Raw genomic sequence first — 9780 nt, forward strand, 5'->3', positions numbered from 1 at the left:
CCCTTAGCCCCTAGAATGCCTTCTCTTGGTTGAGTCTTTGGCCCTGAATTTGTTATATCTCTGAGCCTGGGTTTTCTCATCTCCAAAGTGGAATTAGAGAAAGTACCTACCCTATGTTTGCTTAAATAAACAGTGTGCTAACTCTTGCAGAGTACCAAGTGCAAAACCAGGCAGACCATCGCTCCATAAGCTAAAAATGCTCAGAAAAGTTGAAAATAATAGTACCTCCTCCTTGGGCCAACATTACAGAGAGAGCAGCTGATAACTGGCATACAAAGGATGCCTCCCGAAGGCTCTTATGGAGATAGCATTTACAAACTGGGAGCCAGAAGGCTGCCCCAGCACTCCTCCACCCTCTTGGGGTGATCCTGAAGAATGCTGACTCCAGCATGGGGCCCCTCTCACCACTTCCCAATCCGCCTCACTCCATTTAGCTCCAGCAATCCAATTCCCTTTCCTCTACCCGGAAATCGATGTTTAATTAACACATTATTGGAAAAATAAACACAGTCTTCAATGGGACTGCAATGAAGCTAATGCAGCTCAGCTTGGGGGCTGCAGAGGGGCCCCTGTGTCAGAAAAGCACTTCTCCTAGCCCCTGCCTCTCAACTCTCAACCAAGAAAAACTTCCTTTTTTCTCCCTGGGGTCCAATAGCCTGGGAAATCCCAGCCTCTTCCCTCTCAGCATCTCTCTTCCTGTCTCTGGGGAGCAGCCTCCAGCCTTTTTTTTTTCCCCTTTGCCTTTGCCTTTGCCTTTCCCCTACAAGGCAGAGGAGTGTAGAATTAGCTTGTTGTTAGTGCAGAGATTAGAGATTATTGCTCCTTGAGAAGAGGGGGAACTCCTGGGCACTCCTTCTGTGACACCATACGGGGTCTCATTTCCTCCTCTTCTCCAAACTGAATCAACGCTCATCCAAACCCAAGGTCAGCAGCAGCAACCTCGCCCCAGCTGGGGTGAGGGAAAGGAGACCAGTAGTGGCTAACCAGGATGAGGACCCTTTCCCAGACATTGTGAACTGACAAAAAGATTTCTCTCAGGACTATTTTCTTTTCTAGTTATCAATAAAGATGTCCCCTCTTTTCCATGGTCCCATGGAGAGTACAGAGCTATGGGTTGAAACCCAAGCTTGGAACTAAGGCCTGCTGTTTCTTGCTGACAGCCCTAAATGTGCTAGCTAGTCTCTCCAACCACCAGATTCCTCCTCAAACGAGGATGCTATCCGTCTAGTGAAACAGTAGAAGAGGCAGATGCTGGACAACTGTCTCACTAGCAGACTCTCAAAGTCGGAGGGTCAGGCCCTATTTTCAGGACCATGGACAGCACAGTGCCCCATTCCCTCCCCCTAGCCATAAGGCCCTGGATCACGGGGCAAAGCAGAGGCGGGTTTCAGGTTTTCTATCTTTTGCCCACTATACACCATTTCAGGCCACCTATGTCCCTCCTCAAATGGGTCTTTGAAGTAAAGAGGGTGACTGAGACATCGGAGACAGACTTCCAAAGTGGCATTTTTAAAAAATCTAGGAGCAGCTCCACTCCTGGATAGCAGCCCCACTTTCTAATCCTAGTTCCTCAGACCAGCACCAACTTCTTAAGCATATGCAAGAATCAAGTCCACACATGGGGTGTGGCACTGTGGTTAAGACCAAAGTCTTCAAAGCCAGGCTCACAACTCCCTACCTAGTGACCTTGGGTATGTTACATAATATCTTTCCAAAAAAGATACATAATATCTTTTTTGCTGGGTAGAGATGATAACTGTTCCTCCCCTACAGGTCAGAAGACTAAGCCAGGCAGCACCGGTCGGAGACTAAGCATGGTGCCTGGTACATAGTCAGGAATCAAATGCTGTTAGCTTCAGTAAGACTGTTTGGGGTAATAGATGAAGTCATAGTAATGGTGGGACTAGTTAGAACATTTAAGGCTTAATCCTTTCTAAATTGGGGGCAACTGGAAGTATCACTAGAGAATGGCTCTCTTCTTGCTACCTTCTTGAGATAAAATCGGATCTCTGACTCTAGCATGCCCCCTTCCTTCCTCCGTCCCATTAAGAGAAAGTAGGTGATGTCATCTCAAAGAAGGATGACCATGTATTTTATCTTCCAAACCAGGACACTGTTGAGACTTAATAATTAGACTAGGACATAGTCCTAAACAGGAACTGTCAACAAATCAGGGCAGTCGTTTACACCATCTCAAGGTCATGCAGAAATGACTAGATGTCAAGCTCCAAGGTGCTAGCCAAGGATAACCCTTTCCTGGTTCTAAGGCTCCATTTCGCTCTATCCTCCCCCCACAAACAAGCAAAGGCACCCTTGACTAGGATCTCTAACTCATATTCAGGTCATTCACCTCTAACCCCTGTTCAGTGTCACTCATCTCTAACCCCCCACTCAAGGTCATCCATCTCTAAACCCCATGAATGCATGGTCATCCAAGGCCAATCCTAGGGTAGGGCAGAGAAGACTGGTAAAAGACCTTCACACACATTTGACACCATCAGTATCTCCAACCAGCCTCTGAGAACAAAAACAAAGCATTCAGGCCTATACACCCCTCCCTAAGAATCAAGAGCTAACAGCCTGGGAGAGCCTCCCAACAACCTCAGTTCCAGGATCTCAGGATGCAGACATGGCTGCTTGCATCATGGAGCCCCTATAACATCTAGATCCACCACTGATGGGCAAGGTGGCATGCACACTGAGAACACGGAACACTCCCACACACACACACACACACACACACACACACACACACACACACACACGAGTCTCTTCTTCCAATGCCTTCAAAAGATGGGTAGCCTTGACTCATACTCTGGCTCTAGCAACATGGGACTAGAGCTCACCAGGAGCCTTCTAGTCTTCGAACCCAGAAACATTAGCCAGGATTTCTTTAGCTCTACAAACATTTTGCCTGCTCTCCTCCAAGGCACACCTGCCACCTCCTCTCACTAAGACCCACACGCCCTGATAAATGGAGGAGAGCTGACAGATAGCTGTGAAGGGCCATGACAATGACATCCAGGAAACCTGGATTCTAGTGTCATCCGTACCAGTGTTACACATGAGTTCAATAAGCCATTTAATCCCTGAGCACCACTTTCCTCTTCTGTATGTGAAGGCACCAAAAGAGAAGATGGCTCATTCTTCTTTTCCTTCTAATGGCATACGATGAAGGCCATGAGATTAGGCTCTGAAATAAGACAGATCCCAGTTCGAACCCTTGATCTGTCATTTTATCAGATTAGTTTGGTGATGTCTCTGTCTCCTCCTCTGTCAGCAAAGCAAATAATACTAACATTCTGCTTTGAATTGCTTGGAGGGTTAAATGAGATACTGCATAGAGAAAAAAAAATCTTGAGTCTGAAGGTGCATAGCAAATCCCACATTCTACTCCTGTGAGAGTGAGGATGGAGAGGAAGCATGAGGTGGCACAGTGACTCTGAGCAGTGTGAAAAAAGAGCTTTCTACTGAACGCAGGAAGTTCACATTTGACAACTCCTCCATCGGATCTAGACTAGCAGGCAGAACCAAGACAGCCCTGAGCAAAGTTCAGCTTTCCCAGAAAGCAATACGCTGGAGCAAAGGCAACTCCATCCCCAAACCCATATGGTTCTTTCCTCCACTCAGCATGTATCGGCTGAGCACCCACTCACTCTGTGCAAAGGAACATCCTCAGCCCTGGGAACCACAGACAAAAATAAACATCCCTGACCTCACAGAGCTTCTATTCTATGGGCAGAAATTAAATATGGTCTATCAATATAGACCACAATATTCAATAACAATGAACTCATTAGAACTAAAGACAGTATGCTGGGCAGGAATACCACCAGAATATCAAAGGAGAGTATTTTAGAAAGCAGGTCAAGAAAGGCCTCTCTAAGGAGGTGTCGTCTGGGCCATGACCTGCAGGAAGGGACTGATTACGGTCCTTGCCCCAAGTGTAGCCCAGCCACCTGTGGCTGGCCCAGATACACAGCTGTACTTGCTTCACCTGCAAAGAGGCCACAGCTAGCCCACGGATCCATGCAGCAGCACAACTGGCCTGTCCCTAAAAAGTACACACTGAGGACTACGGGCCTGGCCACAGCAAGCATGTATTTCCAAGCGGCAAGTCTGGGAAGGGATTCTTGCCTCTTGTGCAAACTCTCTCATCTATACTTGAGAAGTTGTACAAGGAGAGCGCGGCCCGAGATCCTGAGAGCAAGCCCTTTTCTGGGTTTGCCACAGTAATCCACCTCTGAGGCATCCAACTCCCCAACTCTCCCCTTTCTCCAGCAATGACGTAACTCTTTCTCCCTAACTCCTCAAGGTCAGTCCCAGGAAGAGAGGACGACACGGGAGAGAGATGGGACAATCCACATATTGCTTTAAGGATTCTTTCTTTTTTTTTTTTTTAATGTTTTCCAATTTCACTTATAATTGCTAATAACATGACACACCTCTAGCTGAAGAAGAAGGGAAAAATGGCGTCTGATAGTGAAAGCAGCTGAAGCCAGAGAAAACACAGGGCTCTAGCTGATTTCATGGCCAAGGGCAGTTTCAGCTCTCGCAGGCTGCAGCTTCTAACAAGGCCGCACCACCCAAGAAGTGGCTGATACCCACTAGGGAAGCAAGGCCTTCCTCTGAGCTCAGCCCAGAGTGCTGGAGAGGTAGCAGTAAAAAAAACAACCTTCATTTTACCCACCTTGTCCCTCCTCCTGCTTCAGTTTGCATCCACCCACCCATCACCCTTGAGCTCACCCACCCACAGTTTTGCTTGGTGGACCGGGGATCTCACTTGAGGCTTCCTGCTGGAGTTACAAGCAGCTTGTCCCCCACCCCTACCCACTTTTCTGCTTCCTTGAAAACGCTATTCCCGCTCTCCCCTGCTAAATGCCCCCAAATTTGCCTTCCTTCCCCCGTAGCTCCCCGCCTCCCCAGTAGACAGAGATCCGATACACACCGCCACCCAGTACGTACACACACACACACACACACACACACACACACACACACACACACACAAAACCAACCAGAGAGCGTCCTATCTGAACCACACACGTACAAGGGTCGACAATCCCATATCATCCAATCGGAGGCACACCACTGTCTGGGAAAAAACGCAAACACCGTTCTAGCCCCCCACACAAAAGGCAACACAAAGGCCACCAAGAATTTCAAGACCCTGCATCGTCTATACAGCGGAGAGCTAGGTAGGACAAAGACATCGCTCTATCTGCCCAACAAACCACAACAAGTCTCAGGGAGATTCTGCAGTGCCCTCTGGCTTGACACAGTCCACTGATCAGGGTTGTGTGTGTGTTGGTGTGTGAGAGAGCGCATAGCCATGTGCGTGGGGGTGGGGGCTGTGCCTGCTCTCCAGACATCAAGTTCCCCAGATGTAATCCAGCCCGGACCCTGCTTTCCCCTGCCACCTCCCTTCACTGTGCCGCAAACATAGATTTCATGGATGGTTAAATTGGATCATTATCACCGAGTGCTTATTTGGTCTCCCAAAAAAAAAAAAAAATCATTAATGTCATCTACCCACCTCCTCTGAGGTGTCCTCCCCCCCCCAACAACATACTAATCCCATGAACTGCGACACACCACAGCATTTAGAAAAGAATAATAGCGAGAGGGCAGAACAGCAGCAGCGGTGGCAAGGAGAAGATGAGGCTATAGCGTCTCTGTGTTCCCTGTGCATGACGATGGGCAGAGGGGCCATGACTGGAGGTGGAAGTTGGAGGAAGAGGCAAAGGCAACAAAACCAACCAAACGCAACCGAGTCCTTGGTTGCCTGTATGTGAGAGAATGTGTGTGCAAAAGCGTGTGCCGTTGCGTGTGTGGATGTGCCGACTTAGCCCTCCTATCAGAAGGCTGAATCCGTGTAGCATGTAGAGAAGGGCCATCGCACCACTGTTGTGTTGCAAAAAGACAGACAAAAAAAAAAAAAAAAAAAAAGAGCCGCATAGTCATCAGAATCAGAATTTTTTTTTCATGGAGATGGAAAGGAGAGGGGGGCGGCCCTGGGTAGAGGGTAGAGGGGACAGTGGATGGAAATGGAAGGCAAGACCATGGCAGGGTTGTGGGAGGATGGAGAGGGAAACTGGTGATGGGGTGGACAAAACTGCACGCACACAGAGACACAAACACACACACAATACCCAAACACCAACCCCATCGCCTACACTGTTCATCCAAGGCTGACAACCCGACCCCGTCCCTCCGCTGCTTCTCAAAGGCCCCCAAAGCTGGTGCCGATGGATTTGTGTATCTCAGTTTTGCAGCAGTGGGCTAATTACAACCAAGCCCCCTCACCAAATTAACCCCTCCCCTCCCTCCCTCTCTCTCTTTCTCTTTCTCTCTAAAAGGCCAATTGAAGAATAATGTGTTTTTAGAGATAATGGATTTTTTTTTTCAAGGAGCGAGAGAAAGGGGGGAGGGAGATACAGGACAGAAATTCTGCAAATCGGTGACTTCCAGCCTCACCTCTGTGTCCCCTCACGTCCCCATTCGGTGGAGCATCTCACCTACCATTCTCCGACCATGCCCCTGTCCCCCACCATCCAAAAGAAAAGACCTTCCTACCATGCACATCGACAAACACACCAACCGCCACCCAATCTCAGTAGCCGATCTCAAAAGCCCAAGCATCAAACCACCTCGATACATCCCTTCCTTATATAAGCAGCAACCATCAACACAGGAACGCAGCATTAAAACGAAAGCAACAAAAACGGAGGCCGTACCCCCGTCAGTCCCCCCCAAGTAATTAATAATAGGGAGCTACCAGAGAAGCGAAGACGTAGTAGTCTCTCAAAACCTAGAATTCCTTTGATTCCTGGACTCGCTTCTTAAGAAGCAATTTTCAGAAATTATAATTTCATTAGCAAGGCCCAGAAAGCTCCAGAAAAGGGCACTTGCAAAGTCCAGTTGTTTAAAAAAAATTTTTTAACCCAGCCCTGTTGCTCACTAATAGCGAACTTCCAGCATCCAGCCTTTTCCCCCTTCTCCCAAAAGGAAGATTGGCGTACAGGGTAAACCCAGGGCTGCAGAAAATGGGCCAAGAGCCCTTACTCCATTCCCCAATAACAACAAAAATCAAACAATAGGGATACATCTGCACGACCAGCACCCGTCTGAAATATCGTTTACCCCGATATGACTTAGGCAGATTAAGCCTGAAGATTAAGATAGAAAAATACCAGCTTTGCCTGGTCTCTCCCACCATCCTTTCGACACGTACCCAGCAGCCCTTAGGTAAACTTGCCCATCATAGCCAGCGGGACCATTGTAACTTGAAAGACGACGCTGGAGCCCTTGAAAGATGAAGGAAGGCTCTACCCAGGGCAGCACATTAAGAAAGGGACTGTTCTTCAGGCTCTCCTAACTAACCTCCAGGAGCCCCCCAGATATGCTATCCCAGCAACCAAGTCACCCAGCATGCTGGCAGTTCAAATTTCCGTCAAACCCTTCATCACAAAGACATACGGTCATCTGACCCCCGAAACTACACCGTCCTCCAGGTGTGACAAGGAATGGCCCCCCCTTCTCTCTCTCCCTCTCTCTCTCTTGGGGCTGTCCTCTAGACCCGGGGAAGAAAAATAAATTCAGAATGTTGGGTGGATAAGGATGGCAAAAGAAACACTCTCTCCCCAAAGCGGGAAGAGCAGGAAGAAGCGGAGAGAAAACAGGTCCTATTCTATCTACTCTTATGCGGTCCAACTGGGATCACTCCATCCTAGACTAGCTCCCCACGATCTCTGACCTTTGCATTAAAACAATAATAATAACACAAAATACAGATCAAGGAAGAGAGCACCACTCTGCTCAAACTCAATAATAATTCGCAAAATGTATACATACACAATTTTTCATCACATAATGGCTTTTCCAAGCCAAATCAAAAGAGGGACGCATTTAATAGAGGAAAGGAGCAATTAATTTTTTTAACAAGTACCCACAAGATAAGTCACCTGCAAGGCAGCAAAGCCCATAGGTTGCTATTACATCACTAGCATAGGGAGGAATGGGGGCAGGGGGACAGATTTTTCTTTTCATTGTCATCAGTACAATGTTTCTAGAGCAGTTAAGTTTGTGGTTAAAAAAGAGAGAGGGTAAGAACCAAAACTCTGGATACAACACAAAGCTTTGAAAAAACAATACATCGAACCAGGCTTTAAGGTCACTCAGAGCTTGCAAAACCCACAGTGCTTACACAGAGTGGAAGTTTTCAGACAAGCTTGCTACTAAATCATTAATATAAACAAATGGAAGGGAGAGGAGGAAGATTTCCCTTGTAACTGATCCAAAGAAAAGACTACACACACACACACTTGTGCACCTACACACACACGCACACACACACCTTTTCACCTCTTGAGTATGCCGCCTTCCCAAGACAGTAGGAGTCCAAGCTGAAATTTTACTTAAGGATGACTTTTCTAATCCCCCCATAAAAACACACCCATGTGAGTGTACACACACACACACACACACACACACACACACACACACACACACACCTCCGTTTCTTAACAGCTAAGGGAAACCCCTGTCTCCATGCTGTTTTGTCTTCGTGTAATTCTCAAAGTCCCTCCTCCAGGAAAAGAGAGAAAGTGGCTTCAAAATGTCAAGAAAAAAAAAAAGTATCCGTCTAAAAGGAAATGATAGACACATCATTTTGGATTAACAATCCAACCAAGTAGGAGGAAGTCTTAAAAAAAAAAAAAACAAATAAGTAAGTAAAAGAAGAGGAAGAGTATAAGAAATGGAAAACATTTTCTGACTTTCCTAGCATCTGGAGCAAAAAAGACCCAACTTCCAGGAGAAACCGAGTTGAAAAGCTATTCCCGTGGTCAGTGGTGGTCCTCAAATCCAGCGTTTAAAAAAAAAAAGGAAGAAAAAGAAAAAAAAGAAAGAAATCTAGGTTGGTCGCTCCCAACAGAAAACTTCTACCCTCTCAGGTGCAATCTCTTCCCGAATCGACAAAACCTGGAGACGTTTCGTCTCTTCTCTGCCTGCCTCTTCCCCCGACAATCTTACCTCTTGCTTGAACCGAAGAAGAGTTGGGAATCTGTCAGTTTGGTGTTTAATCAACTGAGTTTGCTGGGTGTTTCCTCCTTGGAAAGATTCAAATCCCAGAATCTTTCTGAGTCCTTTTCCTTTTTCTTTCTTTCTCTTTCTCTCTTTTTCTCTCTCTGGCAGGGAAGAAGGGAGGGTGGTTGGAGGTGCTAAAAGCAGGTCCTGTGTGTCTGGAGCTGCCGGTGGCTGCGTGAGGGGAGGACACGCTGCCTCTCCCTCTCTCAGTGAGTTGCATGCGAGAGGAGATGTGTAGGGCTGCGCTCTGAGCCTGAGACTGCCGGAGGAGCCCAGGAATTTCACGCACTCCAGAGCTGGCCCCTCCCTCTCCCACACAGACCCCAGCATTTAAAGAGACAGCTAGACTGCCTGGTTCAGGGCTTCACCTCCTCGCTGGGTGTTTTGCAAACAGCTGAGAAGATACTGTCAGGGAAGTCGCACTCTGCAGCCCTCAGTGAGTAAGACCTGGCCTATATCGTTCGCCCCTCGCCCGAGCCTGAGAGAGGAGTTCCTCTCAAAAACTAAAGCAAGAATCCAAATAAAGATGTTTTGAAAAGAAGAAAAGAAAGAAATCCTCACACTCCTGTACACTAAAGGACTACCCACTGCCTAGGGTGCACTTGTTCACTGCTGGCTGAAGAGGCAGAGAGGGTGCTAACCTAAAGTGTGCCTCAGTTTCTCTGACTAGTCACTTTCCTTTGCAAAATCAGG

At 47.5% G+C, this 9780-nt stretch overlaps 1 protein-coding gene across 26 annotated transcripts in view; it reads right to left on the bottom strand.

The window, feature by feature from the left end:
- The window catches only part of NRXN3 (neurexin 3), a 1580128-nt gene extending 1570797 nt beyond the window's left edge, over nucleotides 1-9331 (bottom strand). For all 26 annotated transcript variants that reach the window (XM_084791335.1, XM_084791331.1, XM_084791320.1 and 23 more), the window contains exon 1: nucleotides 9034-9331. The gene's annotated coding sequence lies outside the window, so the exon portion shown is untranslated. The remainder of the gene's footprint in view (nucleotides 1-9033) is intronic.
- Nucleotides 9332-9780: the final 449 nt, after the last annotated feature.

Source organism: Acomys minous, assembly GCF_964271855.1.
Source record: "Acomys minous genome assembly, chromosome: 8".
In the NCBI taxonomy this organism is placed as follows: Eukaryota; Metazoa; Chordata; class Mammalia; order Rodentia; family Muridae; genus Acomys; species Acomys minous.